At 41.2% G+C, this 20,979-nt stretch overlaps 1 pseudogene; it reads left to right on the top strand.

Annotated features, from left to right (window-relative positions):
• The first annotated feature begins 1,636 nt into the window (after nucleotides 1-1,636).
• LOC121431446 lies at nucleotides 1,637-17,022 on the top strand (annotated as a pseudogene).
• The last annotated feature ends 3,957 nt before the right edge of the window (nucleotides 17,023-20,979 follow it).

The raw sequence follows: 20,979 nt of genomic DNA, 5'->3' as shown, positions 1-20,979 counted from the left end.
GACGATGGTATGTATTCTATTTTGAGTAGTAGCCTAATATTAATCGATTTAAAAACAACTTTAACAATGAGTTTTTAGGTAATGTAGGCATTTTTCATGTTCTTTTTTTTGTGTAAGATTTTTCACTCAATGAAAATATTTGTTTTAATGCTCGGTTGTATCACCGAGTTGGAAATGCCTAAGATTATTTATGTTACATTTTTGTCTGTGATCAAGTTGCCAAGTCATTAAACAATAACATTAAGGTATAAGTGATTCGGCTTGATAGGTGACGGTATGTCGCGTCGTTTCAAGGGGAACTCTACCTTTGTCCAGAGCATTGGCGGCGGGAGCCAAAAAATTTGGGGGGCCCACCTGAATTTTTTGGATGGACACAGGGAACAAATTTGACAACCCCCCCAAAAAAAAAAAGAAAAGGTTATCAACCTAAATAATAGGAGGGGATCGCGAAATTTTTTGACAAGCAAGCAAAAAAAAAGGTCAACAACCTAAATTTTATGGGGGACCACAAACATTTTAGGGGGCCACGTGAATTTAGGGAGGGACAGGTCCCCCCTGCTTGAGATTTTATTTTTAAGATCCTCCAGCAATTCCGAGCAGTTACACCGAGTTTTAATTTGTATTTAACCTTCACGCAGCAATCTCAAAGAGGCTATCGTCCGAATGAGTTTATAATCCCTTCGTATACAGCCAGTTGGTCTTGTCATTCCAACATTATTCAGTCTAATAACCGTTGGTCTAATAACCAGTGGTGATAGTAATAGATAAATCATTGGGTATTTAACAAAACTAAAAACGTACTTGAAAATTAAATTCAAACCGGGTGAAGCTTAAAGGGAAGGGGCGTATTTTAAACAAAAAGTCCCAGCGCATATTCTCGGCAAAACCGGTGGGGGTGTACGAAGGGTGGGATCCCCTTACTGCGACGCGATGCGCCGTCACCCACCCTTGAAGTATAAGCCGAACGCATTCGGGCCATTATATAACTCCCAAGAATGTTCTGTAATCTGATTGGTCCAAATCGGATCACATGATATTCAGCGAATTGCACTATGGCACTAAAAATGCACTATCCTGCACTCTGATATCATACTAAATTAAATATCCTGCACTCTGACGTCATACTAAATGCTCTATCCTAATTCACTCTGACGTCAGAGTGCAGGATAGTGCGAGGTCTATTATTATGTAGAATTTAGATCAAAAATAGCATTCGGGGCAACCATGTAACATTTGGGAGGGGTTGTATAAAACAAAAAATGTACGCATTCTTGTGACGAGAGGACCTAAATAATGAACTCTGTGCTTGACTCGCCAAATGGATATACCGCACTCGGTTCTGCGGACCTCGGTGCGGGATATCCATTGGCTCTTCTCGCACATCGTTCATTATGTGGCCCTGTATGCACGCGCTTATATACGTGCATTATTTGTATATTACTAGACGGGCAATAATCTTACAAGACACATTAAGATTTATATGTTACGTGCATTTCCAAGGCTCAGCCCTCAAAATCCTTGTTTCTATGTGGTTAACTAGCGGAAATTTATCATGGAAATTTGTTCGATTTTACACAATACAAGATCCCTAAAATCCACCCCGGTTCTCTTTCTGCAAACGTGTTATCTCCTTGGAACGATCAAAGCCATTGGTGTCTGTTTACCAGACATGGAACAGAATTTAAAAATGAACCCAACCAGCGCTGGTCTATCACTGGGTTTATTCGATGCCTTTGCATTTGGCCCCGGTAAGCATAATACACATGTTTACTGTATATAATCCTAAATTGTTATTTCCTTTTATTTTCATTTTATGTAGTTCGCCATTTTATTGTTACATTTCGATCACTCTATGTATATATTATGTATTGTTAGTTCGATATGTATATTTTTGAATTTCTTTTCTTTTATATTGCATGTAGATTTTCTTTTTAATTAATTCTGTAATTGTTCGCTACTGTATTGTAATTGTTACATGTAGTTTTTATATGTACAGGACTCTCTCGAAAAGCAGTTTTTATGTTAAGAGACCACCCTGTCTAAAGCAAACATAAATAAATAAATAAATAATGTCAAAGGTATCATAGTTTTAACCCTTAATGTAACTGGGCCCCAATCATCATATTTATAACTCGTAGAAATCAAGAAGAACAATACACTGACTCTGCTTCTGCTCTTCTTTCTTTCCTTTCTTCCTCTTGTTTTTCTCCTTTTTTTTCTTACTACACAATTTTAACCCATCCGCCAAAATCAAATCATCATGAGCATATTCACACAGGCGCTGTTGTCATTGCACATGAGGTGTAAATTAATTCCAAGTACATATTAAATTTTAATGGAAACTACTTAACATATCTTATTTTCAGACACGTTCCACGTCAGTATATCAATTTTCATCGGTTTTGTGAGCAATCAATGTTTAGTGAAAATAGGGTAAATATGTATATTCAAATTGTTGGTATCCCGTGTTGACTGGTAGTACTTTTCCCAGTCTATATGTTTTTTTATTCAAATTTACTTTATATAATTTCTCTGTTATTTTATGTTGTTAATTCAAATTCAAAATCACAAAGTAGATTGTTATTTTATGATTATAATTCACAAGGATACCAATAATCCTTCTTTACATATTTGTATAACTTGTTTAGTACTGTATTATGTCTAGTTTATTACATGCCTATTATTACTTTAATTACTATTCTTTGCTTTTGTTTTTTTTGTGTTCTTCATTAACAAGGCCGAGTGAAAGACCAACAAGTTTGTGATATGTGCTACCCTGTATAAATATCAGAAATGAATAAATGAATGAATGAATAAATAAATAATAGATAAATATATAGATAAATAAATAAATTGTTGTAGTTCAATGACGGGTCGTCTCTACAGCCAAATTATATCCTATCTATTATACTGGCGTATTTCACGTACTAAATTATCACTACCCTGCTACCCCCTAACCTCCGAATCAAAAAGGCGTACACAACCATTCAAGGGGCGCAGCAAATCTTTTTATCTCATGAATTCTATATTGTCAAAAGTCTCATTCAATGCTCACCTTTATAATGATTTGCATTCCAATACATACTCGCGACATTATATGTATTGCCTATTCAATTCTATTTCTAAACATATTCAGTTAACTTTGATTTCACAGAGCCATTGATGCACTTCGGCCACGGGATGTAATTTATATTTGTTTGGGTGCATGATGATTGACAAATACACGGTGTGAATAGCTTATATTAGGTGTCTAATGATATTTGACTGCGAAATCATGCATCATATAGCCTCAGGCCCTGTGCTTTGTTAATGTAAAGTTCATCTTATGTGGGAAAACATATCTTGATAAATTGATCACTGCAGGGGCGGCGATCCTGGGGCCCGTTTCTCAACACCGTTAGAAGTCTTCTTGACTAAATCGGAGATAGTGAGCTACTTGTCCGCTAACCGTTTCACGAAGCCTTCTTTACCAAGATCGGGTACATCAACCTCACTAAATATTTAGGACACCTCCAAACCTGTCATAACTTCACGTAGTAGCATCACGTCGGTAGACTATGACATGCAAAAGTGCCTAGAAATTTGAAAATCTTACGTAATCAATCATAGAGGTTGAAATTACATCTCAAACAAGTGGGGTAATACATTCAATGATCATTGTAATACAAAGAAACTATAAAAGCTGTCGGTAAACCGCCACAAAAACCATTCATTTTGAAATAGTAAAATAATTTAATCGATGACGACACAATGATTCTACCACGTCAGGCCATCCATACCTGGATTCGTATTTGTCGTTTTCTGACCCCTATTAACATTTGGATAAATTCTATCTCTAATTTATGCATAGAATTTGTCAAATTATGATTTTCGAAATCAAAGATTTTTAAAAAATTGTTAAACTTTATTTCAAGGATGTTTGGAATCGTAAAAGACCGCCTAATTATCATAATTTTACTAAGAAAACCGTGATGGTTTACTTTCGTAAACTATCAAAATAGGATATCCCGGGGGGTACCTATCTCAACGTCCACATTTGATTTTTTAGTCATGAAATAAATAATTTATAATTCCATTTTCTCAGCAATTAAATGCTCCAGTCTTCATAGTCTAAGTACATGTATGTATAATGCATAATTCACCTGTGCTATTATTTTGAAAAGATGTATTTCTCAATTCATCACAATATTTCAAATTTTGTCATAATATTTCTTTTTGAAAATTATGCTTTTTTGTGACTAAGGCTACGTCTCGTCTGCTCTTCTTACCGATAATATCAATATCAAGGTATACTAGTTAGGAAGCCTTTCGTAAAATAAGTTTTTTAAGATTGGAACCTTCTCTGTGGTTGGTAGATAAAGATATAATTAACTTGTCCAGGTGTTGAGAACGGGCCCCAGGGTGCCACATTGCCATCCCCCCCCCCACACACACACCGGACACACACACACTTTCTGAAGCACTGAAAAAGTGCCCTTTTCACCTGAGCAGGACCCGTACACCAAGTGTCCTTTCCCGCATAAGTGCTTATTTTTGTTAAGCAAAAATGTTCCCCTCGATCGTGTTCTGTGCCCCTCTCTAATCAGAAGGACCCGGCTTATGTGTAAGCAAGTGCCCCTTCCCTTTTGCATGTGCCCTTTCTCGAATCAGTGCCCCCAAAAGGTGTCCACAAGAACGTGTTCTGTGCCCTTTGAGATGGACCCGTTTTATGTGTGAAAAAGTGACCCCTTGCCTTCTTGTACGGGCCCTATCTCGTATCAGTCCCCCCCCCCCTTTACCCAAGAAAAGTGCCCCCTCACAAGCGTGCTCTGAACACCTTCCACCTGTGAAGGACCCATTTTAAGTGTTAAGGAGTGCCCCTTTGAAACAAGAATAAATTATTCTCATTTATATATATTGCTACAAAACCTATAAGGATGATCATACGTGCCTTAAGCTTCATGAGTCTTGTGATTTGAGTGGATAAACAGAGGCGTATAGATTGGGTGCTTTTGCCCCCTCCCAAAATTTTTCATGACCAAGAAAAAAATTGATTTTCGTTATAAAAATGTCAAAATTTTTGCTCGATCGCTTCGCTCGCAGCTTCTTTTACGTGATACGACAAATCTAGCCAGCTCAAAATTGTTGCCCCATTACGCCACTGTAGTCATTTTTTCTTTCCTTTAAGATAGTGCCCTTTTCAAAAGAAAATGTGCCCTTTTTTCCTGTGTCACCCCCCCCCCCACTTTCAACTTGGCTCCGCCGCACCTGGATCACTGTGCATGACAACATTGGGCCTGTGTGAACTTGACTTTCCTTCTTACCGTTCATTAAAAACCATCACGGAGACTCAGAGGAAAAAAATCAGCATTATACAAATCTGACAAAATTGACAAAACTGAACAAAAATTTAATACAAAGTAAGAAACTGTCCTATAATTTTATCAGTCCCTTAAACCCGTGGTATCCTGGTAAGTGAGATACTTCACCTAACATAAATCCTAACATAAATTTTAAGAGGATGTTGGTGATGAAGATGGTGGTGGTGATGATGATGATGATGACGATGATGATAATGATGATGGTGGAGGGTTTTTGTATAGCACCGGTATCGCCTCTGCTGGGAGCTTTGGCGCTTGCTCGAAAAAAGGAACTGTTTCACAAATTTCAGTGTCTTCAAACAGTGCTTACAATCTTCATTCAGTTCAAATATTGTCTTAGTAGTATTACAGTAATTTTATTCTTGCAATGATGTTGGAGTAGGAAGAGAAAGGTCTATATGTAAAACTTGAAGTTAAATTTGGAGACTGCCTGTTGGCTTGCTCTGAGATAGCAGCTCTGTAGGTTAGAGATTTATCGTTAAGCGCTTTAAATACGAGAACGCCAAGTTTATTGGTAATTCTATGTTGCCTTTGATCTGTCTTAAATTGACCTCAGTTTGAGATGAGTTGACGGTACATTTAGATCTGTGTACATCTGCATATTGATGGTACTGGATTCCATGACTCTTGATGATGTGAGATAATGGCGAAGTGTAAATATAGATGCAGAACAACTTCGGGCCTTTGACGGAGCCTTGAGGAACACCACACCTCGGTGTTGATCTGGCACCGTCAACAGAAACACAGCTCATCCTATCTGTCAAGTATGATCGAAACCACTGTGGTTCAACTCCTCTGATTCCATATTGGTCACTAAGTCGATAGTAATGAATGTCATGGTCCACAGCATGGGTGTCGATCGGTATTCTTGGTTGGAGGGATGATTGACACAAATGTTCTCGTGGATGGGGATATTTCAACATTACCCCCACTATATAAAATCACAAGTTAGGACATTTGGGAGTGGTTAATATGCATGGTGTTCTTGGAAATTCCTTCATTGTTGTAGTGTACTATATATACTTGTATAATTTTTGAAAATTCAGTTTGTGTTACAAGTAAGCCTATTCTAAACTCATACCGAGAAAAAATGACAAAAATTGACTGGACCATGTACATAGGGATCTGTTTATTGAGCATGATGTATACACAGGGGCGTCGATCCATTTTTCAGATGGGGGGGGGCAAAATTATGAATCAACGTTCCAAAGGCGCTCGATCACAATATATATATATATATATATGTATATATATATAACTCATGAGAAAAAGACACATATCTCACCTTCACCAACAATGCGAGCGCGAAGCGCGAGCAAAATTTTTTTAGTATGTCATGAAAACAGGAAAAATGTACCTGTTTACGTTTGTTTGTAGTAACTCATGAGGAGGGTCGATACATGTATCTCACTAGAGAGCGAGCTTAAATTTCTCTATATTCTGACCTGAAAGCTTGATATTCTAAGCATTTTTGGTACCAATGATTAAGATGGGTATCTAGAAGAACAATAGGCCTAGATGCGAGCGCGAGCTGAAAATTTTGATATTTTGATCTGGAAAAAAGGACAAAGTTACTTCAATAACTCCATACATCTACTTGATTTGCTAGTTCAGCCCTCTGGACTGCCATACCCGAAAAGAACTCCCAAGAATTTAAAAAGCGCGAGCGCGCCCTCTCCCGTTCAGGCTTACTACCCATGATCACCGCGCAATTAGCGTCCATCTTCCTCTTTTGCTTTCGGCAAGCCACCTGTCAAGACGTGCTCAGATAAGTCTCCTAAGAGCTCAAATCTTTTTTGAGCTTTGGTATATTATTTTCGCTTATCTGTGGTGCATTCTCCCTTTTAATTTCAATCTTTCCATTTGTGTGTAAGATTGTGTTCAGAATTTACACCTGGCGTGACTTTTTAGACGTGTTTTTGGTGACACTTAAATTGTTTTTCTAACGTTTGAGTTCTCGTCGCGCCGCATCGCTAGCGCGTTCGCGAGGCACCGGGCTTGGCCTGCCTACGTGGCAGCAAGCCTTCACCACCTGTCATGGTTATTGTTCTTCACGTTCAAAGCGTGGTGGCTTTTGGTGCCGTTTTTGAATTAAATTCTAGACAGCCTCTACACTTTGTTGTCGAGGGTGTTATTGTTATTTCTTTTTGCAGGTTGGGATCTTCAACTCTGTTCCTTCCTTGCTTTCTGGAATTGATTTATTAAGATTTTCGATTGATTATTGATTGATTAATTAATTCTTCAATTCTCTTTCCTTTCTGTTCTGAATAAATTTCTTGATTGATATTTTATTCACAGGCGGATCTTAAAGCTCAATTCCTTTTCCTTCTGTTCTGAATAAATTTCTTGATTGATATTTTATTCACAGGCGGATCTTAAAGCTCAATTCCTTTTCCTTCTGTTCTGAATAAATTTCTTGATTGATATTTTATTCACAGGCGGATCCTAAAGCTCAATTCCTTTTCCTTTCTGTTCTGAATAAAATTCTTGATTAATATTTTATTCACAGACGCTTCGGGGATTGTTTAATTCGGCTTACGGAGAGGCGTCACACATCAGGCTGTGACCACAATCTGACCCCGTCAGATTCGGGTGAAGTTTCATTGTCGGCGGCCGCCCTGCCAGGGGCGGCAAATCGTAAGAAATCACCCGTGCCTCTCATGCCTTCTTCTGCCCCGGCCACGCCGGCGGAGCCCGCAGAAAGAGAAGAAGAAGAAGAGGTCGAAGGAGAGGTTGGCCAGCCCTGCTGCCATGGGCATTCCTCCTTCAGACCCTTGTGTCGGTGGTCAGATGTTACAGCTATTCATGCTGCTACATTCTGCTACCGCGAGAGGCGTCACACATCAGACTGTGACCACAATCTGACCCCGTCAGATTCGGGTGAAGTTTCGTTGTTGACGGCCGCCCTGCCAGGGGCGGCAAATCGTAAGAAATCACCCGTGCCTCTTGTGCCTTCTTCTGCCCCGGCCACGCCGGCGGAGGCCGCGAAGAAGAAGAGGTCGAAGGTGAGGTCGGCCAGCCCTGTTGCCATGGGCGTCCCTCCTTCAGACCCTTGTGTCGGTGGTCAGATGTCACAGCTATTCATGCTGCTACATTCTGCTTTCGAGTAGTGCGGGTTCACCCCACCCTCGACGTCTACTCACCCCGCTGATGCCCCTGAGCATCAAGCGAGACAAGTGGGCAATAACCACCAGACACCCGGGAAACCCTCGAGCGATTCTGTTAAATCGCCAGCCAGTGCACGTGTCCCAGCCGACACGCGGGGCCACCCCGGCGCCTACTGGACAACCCCCCGGTTCAGTCCATAGAGCGAGACTCCCTTTACGAGGAGTCTCTCGAAGGCGGACAGTGCGAGGACAACCCCTATCCCGCGGTCGACTTTTCAGTAAGCGCTCAGGCGCTGCTTGACAAGTATCTACCTCACATCTACCCTCCGAGCGGGGGTATTGATGAAGCAAGGGAGTCCATATTTTCTCGCCCCGCCTCTTCAGGCGCTCCGAGCTCAATCGGCCGAATTGGGGGTCTCGGAGAGTGACGGGGTCGCTCTAGACGAGGCGGCTCCTACGACGAGGAAGCCGCCAGCTCCGAGGGTGTAAACCCACCCCCGCTCTGCTGCTGCTTGGAAGCGCCAGGCTCCGGCACCGCCGTCTCGAAATTTTCAAGCCTCTCGAGGCTAGCGAGAAGGCAGAGGCAGGGGGGGGGGGCGATTATTATGCAGGTACTCCCGAATTCGCCCTCTACGTCAAGCTCACATACGGCGACGACTCCTTCAGCGGTAACTCTCTCCATTCTTCCCCCTAAGCGGGCCCGTAGATTGGAGGTATGAATCTCTTACATACCGCATGCCGCACTTCTCTCGTGAGAATGTTTGGCTGCTTTGAGAGGGCAACCTACCACGTCCGCGGACCGTTCGCCCAGGCGACGGGACCGTCGTTTTTTCTGGCCTGAACCTCACTTTCTATTCGAAAGTAAGGGTGCCCTGCCTTACTTAGCTCCTACCCTTGCAACGCCAGAGTCAGGGCTAGTACAGACACCCGTTCTCCAGCGATCGCCGCTGAAGAGAGGGCGACTCTGATATGAGCACCATCACCGCTCAGCGGTATGTTTCACTATCTCATAGCTCTCCGAGCTTATGAGTATGTATTTTGGATCTGAATGTCACGGCGATTAAAAGTTCTCCTGTGCTTAATAATCGCTATGCCTTCACCACCCGTTACATTATGATTATGTTAACCTATTTGTCTCGTATTCGGGCGGCTCGTACGAACCCTGCCCGAGCTGCCATCACCGGTCGTCCCCCCGGACACCGCCGGCAGCACCCGCACCGAATACGTGGAAGGAATCAGCTTTCATATGCTAGATATCCCTCCTGTTGACATTCACAGCTGTTCCCCGAGTCTTTCCCGGTTGGGTAAACACCATCTCGGAGGAAAGTAACCACTGTACATCTCATGAGATTGTTGGCTATGTACGTGCGTTCAAACTTGTTTAAAACCCCAGGATTCTCTGTCGGCATTCTATGCCTACTTTCTGGGCACACCCACCGTACCGGGTCGGCGAGTTCACACCAAACTATACACCGCCAGACCATCGGTCGAGCTCTAACTGTCTATCTTATAGACTGCCCTCTATGTGGGCCAATCTTGCGGGCGTCTCCGCCGTTCCCTCCTTGTGCGGAGTGGTCTACGGTGGATGGCTTTACCGTGCCCGTTTGTCGAATCGGCTTCTTTCTTAGAAATTTTTTCACGGCACACTCGAGTCGCCCCGCATGCTGCTTTCATCCTCCTTCCATGCAATGCATGTGGCCAGGGTCACCGCACGACCGAGGATGATGTAACCGTGGATGGATGTATGCTTATGCCTTCCTAACCACGATCACTACAACCCGCCTTCTCTCGGGCCGACTGTGGATGAGTCTCTCCATGTAAGTGATTTACTTCACTGGAGTTCTTCTTTTAGAAATTTAGATTCTCATCCCCCGCTGCTTATTTTTGCCGCCCCCCGCAGCTTTTTGGAGCTCCTTATCTTACCGATATCGGACTGTTCCACGCTGCCGCAACCGGCGCCGGCGGTGCTTGCTCTCACGATCACCTGAGAAACAGGCCTTGTGACTTTCTTCATAAACAACTGGTTCTCACCGCAGACTGATGGAAATTTTGTGATTACTTCCTCAAGTCTCCTTCGCTTGTTTCTTCAAGCGAGGACTTCGACACTCTTAGCCAGTTTCCGTCCCTAACTTGATAGGACAGGGCCGTTGCTACCTCATTCGATTCCGTTGGGAATGTAACGGTTGAGGTATCATATCTGGCGATGTCTGTCCGTTTAGAGCATCTCTTGATGGTCGTTTACACGTAATATCGTGACAGATTTTTTTTCGCCAGCTCCCTCTGGCGTACGCTTGCTGCTGCTAGGGATTCCCCCGCCCAGCGGACAGCCATCGCAGCCTAGCCTCACGGGCTCTCTCGGCGATGGTGGCTTGAGCCAAGCCACCTCTTCCACCGCGGGCACTGCACCCTCAGATGGGTGCTTCAATCAGTATTTGTCGTGATGTGTACCGCGCTGTTTCCCTGACACGCCCGGTTGAGCTTTTTTGACCAGACTGCTCTATTCTACATAGGCAACATGTCCGCGGCATTCCTTTTTAACAGGATGGCACTCAGTCGCTTTCTCGACCCTTGTCTGCCTTACGAGTGGTTTTCTTCCTAAATCCCTACTCTCCGTCGTTCCTGGTCACCTTCGGACCGCTAGTAACTTTTTACCACAGCTCTCTATCAGAATTCTGCAGATTTTCTGCCCTCACGCATTTGAGACAGATATCGAATTCTGGGCGCTTTCTCCCACGCGGAGGCTTCCCCTACAGAAATTTCCAAGCTTGCGGGAAGCGTGCGACTAGCTTGCGCAAGCTTGCGGCATGCTAGTAACTAGCATGCGGCTAGCTTAATAAGCGTGTGATATGCGTGCAGAGTAATAGTTAAGCGTTCTTTTAGCGAGCAGGGACTGTTCGCTAGCATGCACTCGCTTATTAAGCGAGCGCCCTGCTAGTCGCATGCTAGTTACTAGCAAGCGGCACGCTTAAATTTCTGCAGGGGTTCTGAGATATCTCGCCTTCTCAGATTGGTCGATTGATCACTTACTGAGCCTTAAAAGCTTCAGTTTTCCGATCACGATTCTTGTTGAAATTTTCAACAAATTCCGATTCTTACGCTCTAGTCAGCAGGTGATGTTGTTCTCCTGACACTAGGCCGAGGGCCCATGATACTTAGTATTCCTGAGTATACAGGGCATTCCTCTCGAGGACATTTTTGAGGGCCGCCTTTTGGCGCTCAACTAACTCCTTCACTTCTTTCTACTTGAAGGACATTCCGTCCAGCGAGGCGAGATTTGCTGCTTCGGCGCTTAAAGCAGCTGCGGCTTTTTCCCCCTCTCCCTAAATTTCGTTGTTTTTGTTTTTTCAAATTTTCTTAGGCTTACAATTGAAAACATGCCTCCCTACGGTTTGAGTCCGTGCTGGTCTAGCAAATCAAGTAGATGTATGGAGTTATTGAAGTAAATTATGAAAATACTTACCTGATTTTCTTATTTACGAGATAACTCATACATCTACTTGATACCGACCCTCCGCCTTGCGCAGCAACATGTTTCAACGTATGGGCTTGCGAAAGGTGAGGAAGATGGACGCTAATTGCGCGGTGATCATGGGTAGTAAGCCTGAACGGGAGAGGGCGCGCTCGCGCTTTTTAAATTCTTGGGAGTTCTTTTCGGGTATGGCAGTCCAGAGGGCTGAACTAGCAAATCAAGTAGATGTATGAGTTATCTCGTAAATAAGAAAATCAGGTAAGTATTTTCATATTTTAATGGAAGATATATATCCAACAAAAGATTATTGCAAAATCAAAGTTCTTTTGAGGTTTAGAATTGAAAACGGGACATTATATTCACCTATATAATCATGAAAAGTATGGGGTTTTGGTACATGATGCGAGCGCGAAGCGCGAGCTGAAAATTTTTATATTCCAATCTGAAAAGCAGACATTTTGAGCATGATTTTAAATCAAGATCGAGTTGGTATCTCAATCTCGCTTGCTGATTTTAGTGTAGCATTACAATCTTATTTTATTTTCTAGTTGCACATGCGGATTTTTTTTTTGGGGGGGGCAAAACGATATGTTTGCCCCCCAATATTTTCATTGGTGGGGCGATCGCCCCCTGTCCCCCCCCCACCCAGGATCGACGCCTCTGTGTATACAACTTCTCTCTTAAATCTAACCTGACTGGCAATATCTTTATTTTTCTTAATGCATGATGATAAAATGCAGATTCGGACCAATTAAGACTAGCACAAATTACAACCTGTGTGGCTTCTCGTGCGCCATCGGGCTTACCGTCATTCCTTTATTTATCTTGCCACCCTTTTACTCCCGTTTATTTTTCCACCCTTTTGAGTTAATGATATCTAAATTAATTTATTCACCACTGGTGGGATGGAACACCCAATCAACAAAAGTTGATTTTCGTTGGGGTCCTTTTATGTCATGTGTTAAAAAATATCAGATACATGAACATTTCATTCTTTTTCATCTTGAACCTCCACCCATCTGTTTAATAGTCCTGAAAAAGATTGTTTTTATTTAATAACAATATACACAAATTGCGAGGGAAACAAATTGATTGATGGCATACTAAAATCATCATGATCAAACTTTTCATTTTTTCATCATCATTATTATAATTTTTCTACCCTAAATTATTGGGGGGATGATAATACAGGCCATCCCCCCCCACTTGAAATATTGGGGGGGATATATCCCCCCATCCCCCCCCCCCCCGTGATCGACACCCATGGTCCACAGTGTCGAAAGCTGCTGAAAGATCCAGTAGGACTAGGAGAGATATCTTCTTTTGATCCTTGGCAGACAGGAGAGCATTCTGGACTGCTGTCTCGACACTATGGTTAGCACAATATGCGACCTGAAATGTACCATGGAGAGAATTATCTATGATTTAGGAACTCAGCTGGTTCATCACGACGCGTTTGAATGTCTTGCTCAAGAAGTTAAGGTTGGAGAGCGGACGATAGTTGCTCATGGATCAAGTTTCGACATCTTCAGCACTGGATGAACTTGTGCAACTTTCAAACTCCTCCAGATTGTAGAGAATGTAATGACCGATGTCACAGAAGGGATCAAGGTAGAACAGGATTTGGGGATTACAGTTGGGACCGGATCAAGATCACATGATTTTTGTGTTAAAGACAATACAATGAGTCGTATCTCATCCTCCTCTTAAAAAACCGACAAGTTACAATCAATTGAACTTCTGCTTCTGAGATGTATACTTCTACCGATGAGTCTCAAGTCCAGAGTTTCTCCACAAGCGACGTATTTTCTGCATGGTAATATGAATGCTGCTCGTAAACCACGGAGTATGGAGTCTCAGTACCACTGAACGTATCTCCTTTGGAGCGTGATTATTGAAATATTTTCAATGATGATGTAAGACATGGCCAAATATATGGGGCAATATTTTTGAAAAGTTGCGAGCGAGCGAATTGAGCATGAAAATATTTTATACGAAAATCTGAATTTCTGAAAAGAATGCCATGTTTCACCCTCTCCCATTTCCTGTGGGGATAGGGGCATAGCCCCCAAGAACCCCCCCCCCCTGCATCCAGTGTTTGATGGAGACCCATTTAAACCATATGCTGATTTCGGTGCTCACAGCTTTTTGAAACATTACTTTCTGTCGCCCAGTACATATTTCTTCTGTTTCAAAGGCCGGTAAGCCACTAGACTACATTATGCACCAACCTGCCCCATAAGATGTTGAAACAGTATCATTTTCGATGGGCACCGACGGAATGCATTGGACACGATCATATGTATGGACAGTATGCACTTTCGTACTGCTGTTAATTATAGTGAGGTCAACGCCGTGCTATGCCATCCGGAGAAACTTTGCCAGGGGTCCGTTTCATAAAGAACTTGCAACTTTGGTAACTTTGCCATAATGGCAACTACCATGGTAACAGGGCTCAGCAGCCGATCAAAATCAAGGTTACCATAATGGCAAAGTTACAACACTAGTTATTTATGAAACGGACCCGAGATGCCTTCATTCTGCCAACCCATGTGTCATAATCTTCCTAATGCGGATTGACCTGACATGGATGATCCTCGTCGATTCCGACAGGTGGAACACAGCCATGGTGACATTGTTTGGGGTGGGGGAGAAAAAGTCCTGCTGTATGAACCTGACTTTCAAGGCAATTCTTAATTTTCCATAAACTTACAGGTCCAGTTGTGACGTACCTGTATCAGCGACTCCATGGGACCAAACGAAGATATCTTTTGGTGACAGGTGCATTGTTCGCAACGGGAGGACTCCTTCTGGTATCAATGGTTAATAATGCTGTTCAGTTATCTCTCTGCCTTTCGGCTGCCGGTATGTTCATGATTCTTGATAAAATGGAGTATCATTTACCGTAATCTAATCCGCGCTATTAGTTTCGAGAAGAAAAGGAATAATATTTATTTCTATTTTAAGACTACATCTTTGAATGTCTAACGACAGGCGAGCGCTGTATTTACACCCTTTCACAATTTGCTTCTTTGGTGTTGGGTCAAAATATTTTTTTTCTGTTTTTCTCTTCTTTTTTGTGCGCCCCGAATTTGTGACCCATATCACGTGATCAATTATAATCAATGCCTTGCGATGCGAAACAGAGCGCAATGATAATAAATGGCGTAACTCGAACTTCTATGATCAAATTGATCCTCTGAAGTGAAGCTATGTAAATTGACTGTGGCAAGAGACATAACTTGTTCAATTATTTTGGGGGCGGATAATAATAATCATATTGGATATCTTTATTCATGGAAAACCAGACATATTCCACTCGATAGGACCAATATTACGATCTTTGATTTGTAAAATATTACCTCTCGCTTTTTCAATATCTCTGGCATCCTATTCTGTGTTTAGGCTAGTTGTCTCATTGTGTGTGTATTTTTTGGCAGGTCTAGGTTCCAACATCCTGTCAATTTCTATGGTAATAAACCTGAACACCCAGTCTGGCGATGATTTTGGAATCTTCTACGGCATTGGTAAATCAGGATATGCCTTCGGCATGGCCCTTGTGCCACTGCTGACTGATTACCTGAGGGACATATATGGTTGGAGAGGTTCCTTGATGATCATTGGAGGTATCATGGGGCATCTGATACCACTGACCTTGATAGTGGACTTCAAGGAAGTGAACGACGAAATGGTTAATCATGGAAACCCACATAGCCATGATCGGAGGACGGACGAGCTCTTGGATACAAACAGTGAAGAATCGACGTGTGGTGAATCGAGATATCAGAGAGCATCGCGTCGGCAAATGGATAGGGAGCCAGCAAACAACGTTTATACCAACGTTTGGAAATATAAGTGATAAAAGTGCAGATGGAAGCACGAGCTACAAGCAGGAAGACATCAACGAAAAGGCACATGAGGAAACAGCTTTAATGCTGGAATCCACTTCTGAACAGCAGATTATTTCAATAGGTGATGAGTCGGGGACCGGTTTTCACGTCATTGGTCGAATAGATTGCTCCAAATTGTACACTGCCGGATGCCAAATCTTTACCGACTCCATTTACAATCAGGATCGTTGGATGATCCTTTTAATGCTAGTTGCCATGGTGTACGCCATTTTGAATGGTGGTTGGTACTCCTTTCTCATCCCACGCGCGGTGGCACTCGGTATTCCTACCTCAAAGGCTTTATGCATAGCTTACTCGGCGGCCGTCGCAGCCTTTAAAGGACGCTGCTTCAGCGGAGTACTTTTAAAATATAAACGCCTATCAGGGCAATTCTTGTTTCTTTTCCTGACATTTCTCAACATAGCGTCACTTCTTGTGGATATTTGTGTCGCTAGTTTTGCGATAAAGATCGTAACTTCTTTTACAACGTCACTAACGATTGCCGAGAGGAACATTCTGGTATTGGTCATTTGCAAGGATCGGGCTCCTCAGTCCAAGTTTCCCGTCATACTTGCTTCATATGAGATTGTATATGGGGTAGGAACTTTCCTCGGATCTTTCTTATGTGGTAAGATATCCCTCTCGTATTCTTTAACATTGATATTTAGGAAATGGATAGATGATTTCGCTGTATGCTTCCGCAAACACTATAGATACAAGAAATGAACTCCATGACACAAATAACAGTATATGGAGCCATATCAAAAACAAAAAAGTGTAAAACTTTGTGCGCGCTTGACATTTTGGGTACTTTTTATTGTTTTCGGTTGCCTCAAAAGAGTTCGTTGTAGCTATATTATATCCTATTTATTTCATTTCGATGGTTTTATACAACAGACACACGATATACTCGATCCCCTTCAGACTATAACTTAACCTATTAACGAAATTCATGTCTATCACACTTATTTGGTGGAGGCTTTCCTTTACTGATTATAACAATTCGTGAAAAGATAATTGATCAGTCATATACATGATTTTAAATATTCTTTGTTTTTTATTCAGGTTACGTGGCAGACGTGACGGGGTCCTTCAACGCTTCATTTATGTTCATCGCAGCGGTCGATGCGATTGTATTCTTCCTCATGATCTCTCCCATAATTGGAGAGCAGTTTAACCGAACATTAGATATGTGATCAATTATATTTTGTTCAAACATTCCTGTTGGCGTTTCATTAAGCTGATCGCAAGATGCGAATGACTAAACGCATGATTGGTGACCCTTCTTGTGATAAATGATACATCCCTATGTCATTTGTCTAGGACATAATAACATGTTCCAGTCGTTCGTAATTAAAGTTGTCCGTAACTTTATGAGTAGGTTTATGAAACACCCACCTGATGCCGTTTAATAAAGCTGTTCGTAAGTTAAGAGCGACTTTCAAAACGACTGGTGAACCTTTCTTAACTCTCTAGATAGTGACCAATGAACAATTATGAATATGATGAAAGGATCACATGACGTTCTTAAAGTCGCCCTTAACTTACCAACAGCTTTAAACACCCACCTGTATTCAAAGGACGAAGCCAGGGTGTCTGTTTTTTTCTCCCCCCCCCCCCCCCACTTAAAAAGTTGCTCGTCTTTCCTAAATGTTAATGCTGTATATATAAGCATAATCTGAAGTCTATTTGAACTCTATGGACGATCTGTTATGTGCTACCTGTGCTAAAATTTTGGGAAGGCGAAAATGTCAAAGGTTTTATATCAAAAAATTGTTGTTGTTAACATGCTCTTTCCCCGTGTTTTAATGGTGGATCATAAAACTTTTCTAGTCATTATTTTATGGAGTGCCAGTTATTTAATTCAATTTCATTTCATTTTTTCATAGTTCCTACAATGTATTATCATCTGCAAATGTCACACGAGGCCTACACTTTGTCAAAGTGAATATTGTTCTGCATGGGGAGACAGGGGAGTAAATACATAAACAGATATTCTATCAATTATTATTTGATCACAAATTCATTATTGTACATATATCTAAATTATCCATAACTTTTATGAGATATACCCGCATTGTACTGCACTCAACCCACGTGAGGTGATTGTGAAAGTTCATCAGCAGCTGGGGCTACTGACGCCATCGAATAGCAACTAGATAATCGGCGCCTCATAATTGTATTATTACTAATAATGATTATCAAGTCTTTATGAACATCCTTGAGAATGGTTACGTTTCACTCCCACACCCATTAACCATCCTTAAAGGGAACTAAAACCCAAGAAGTGAAGCAATCTTCTTGGAAAGAGTAAAATGAGACGAACAATTTAAAACAAGTTTCATCAAAATCGGTTATGAAATAAGCAAGTTATGGACGTTTAAAAGTCTTGTTGTATTATCTTTATGGATCCTCAAATTGGCAAACGTGCTTCAAAATAGCTGATTTTGTAAAGAACTATCCATTTGTTTTGTACACAAATTTTCAGATTTTCCCCTTTATTTTACATATTTTACATCATATCCTCCTGACCTTGACATATCTGGTGTGCATGCTATTTTCCCATGACATATGCTATGCTCAGAAGGAGTCAAGATGCAATTTGAAAGATAATGAGGAAAATCTGAAGAATTTTGTACAAAACAAAGGGAGAGTTGTCCACAAAATCAGCCATTTTGAAACATGTTTGCTAATTTGAAGATCCCCATTAAAATCACAACAATAGTTTTCAAACTTCCTTAACTCGCCTATTCTATAAACGATTTTGATAAAAACAAGTTTTAGATTGCTCCTCTCGTTTTATTCTTTCTGATAAGATAGGTTTTCTCCTTGTGTTTTGGTTTCCTTTAAGATCAAAACGTGTGAATCGAATCATGACTTTTTTCAACTTTTTTCAACATTCAATTCTTTGTTCGGCCCGTTAACTCTCTACGTGCCGAAGAATGATACTTGTGACAATAAATTGAATATTTATAATTTTAAAACAACGGATGGTATGACGTAAAAGACACTTACCAACCGAGGGATAACCCGGTGTTTCAGGATCCCCATTAGCAAACATGCAGGTACCTCTCTGCACCCCAGTGCCTGGTAGAAAGTACCCATCAGGGTAAGTTTGGCCCCCTGGTATTGCATAATCCTTTGGATCGGAATACAGAATCAGCCCCGCAACACCGGCTTGAACAGCAAATTTAGCCTGAAAAGCGTGAGAAGTCACTTTTGTTAATTCACCTCTGAGGATTTTATTTTCTTGGCATTGTATATAGTCTTATTAGGAATGTTCGGTGAGCGCATAAAATGCAGAAACAGTAGGCATACATTAAGAGAAAATATGATTGATTTTTCTTACGAAGACTAATGAAAGATATTGTGAAAAGGTGGTTCATGTCATCACTGTAATTGTAGTCCTAATGTCATTATATAATCATCATCATTATTATCATTATTATCATTATCATTATTACTATTATTACTATTATCATCAGCATAATCATCTTGTCAATATCATCACTTATCTACAAAATCACTATCGTCGTTGTTCACGCCTCAGTCCCTTATAGGCTTTTCATCGCCACGATCAATATTCCGCAAATACGTTTCCATAGCAACGATCACTATTTACTTTTCCATTTCTCATATCGAAAATGGGGTCTTCCCACGAGGCCGAGAATAATAACGTTTGTCTCTTATCCCAACCATACAAAACTTTCTTCAATTCCTATTTTGTGAGGTGTACTTAGAGAAACATTCAGCAAAGATTAACGTTTGCACCCTATAAAACACCAACGGCACTGTTTAGGGTGTAACATTGCACCCTAATTGGTAAAAGGCTCTGAAATGCACTTTTGGCTATCATTTGCACCATAAAATGCTTGGTTCCATCCTGAAACGTACAACTTTGCCCCTTTTAGGGTACGTGATATTCTGCGTTTAGAAAGGGTTCAAATTTGAAACTCCATTAAATGGTTCATCTCTGCATTCTTTAGGGTGCTTAATGTACATAGTGATTGCACCCTTTAGGCAAAATTACACTCATTGGCACCCTTAGGGTGCTGCTATTGTACCAACCCATGGGGACTCGTATTTTGAACCCAATAATTTCTGAGTTGGTTCCCTCTAAAATATTTCTGATTATCCAAACCTTATCCCCTCGAAAGATGACTCCATATCGTGCGATTGCTATTTTGCCAGTGAGGTTTATTCCTTTTTCTTCGAGAAACTGAAAGTCTTCCACCCTCGCGTAGTTAACGTACACCAAGTCGTTCTACAAAAAAATATGAAATTGTAAAAGAAAAGTAATGTAATTATAAAAAAGTTATAAACTTTCTTTGCAATTTGATTAACTTCCTCCTGTAGGCTTAAACATCGCAGTGATTATTCTGTTTATCTTCATTAATAATGTACGAATTTCTTTATAATATTTAATATTAATTTGTGATACTTTCAGATACCTCATCTAATCACTGATTTACTTTTTTGTTTTAAACTTTTTAAGACACACCCGATTCATGAGGTTTGTATTTTGGACGCATTTATGCTCTTTTTGGCACGTTCTAGGTTACTCTATCTTTAGATTTTTTATTTTTATCAATTATTAGTCGAAATATTTATACTGCTTATAATATCCAACAGAGTTATATGCGATTTATTTTCTTGCGAGTCCAAGTCACGTCCCAAGTCATTTTTTGCAAGTCCAAGTCGAGTGCCATTTGAGCATTTAGCAAGTCGAGTCGTAACTCGAGCCAAGCAGCACACCTCAAGTTGACAAGTCTGGTGGGTGTTTCATAAAGCTGTTCGTAAGTTAAGAGTGAATTTAAGAACGACTGGTGATCCTTTCTTGTTGTAAATGGTATATACATTGGCGGTGGTTTAGCGCGTAAGAAAGGATCACCAGTCGTTCTTAAAGTCGCTCTTAACTTACGAACAGCTTTATGAAACGGTCCCCGACATACAAAGCTTTCTACAAAATGAAATCCTTTTTTTCAGGTACGAGTTTGGGAAAGCTAAATTATGATTATGATTATGACTATGATAGCACTTACTGTTATAACCCCCTGAGCGGAGTAGGCGTTGAAAGGTGGTAGGACAAGGTCTTCCTTTTCCTTCGAGTGATTATCCAGAGGTTTTTCTTTTAGCTGAGACGTAAAATTTAC

Source organism: Lytechinus variegatus, chromosome 1 (genome assembly GCF_018143015.1).
Source record: "Lytechinus variegatus isolate NC3 chromosome 1, Lvar_3.0, whole genome shotgun sequence".
Classification (NCBI taxonomy): domain Eukaryota; kingdom Metazoa; phylum Echinodermata; class Echinoidea; order Temnopleuroida; family Toxopneustidae; genus Lytechinus; species Lytechinus variegatus.
This window is presented reverse-complemented; position numbering and strand designations above follow the sequence as displayed.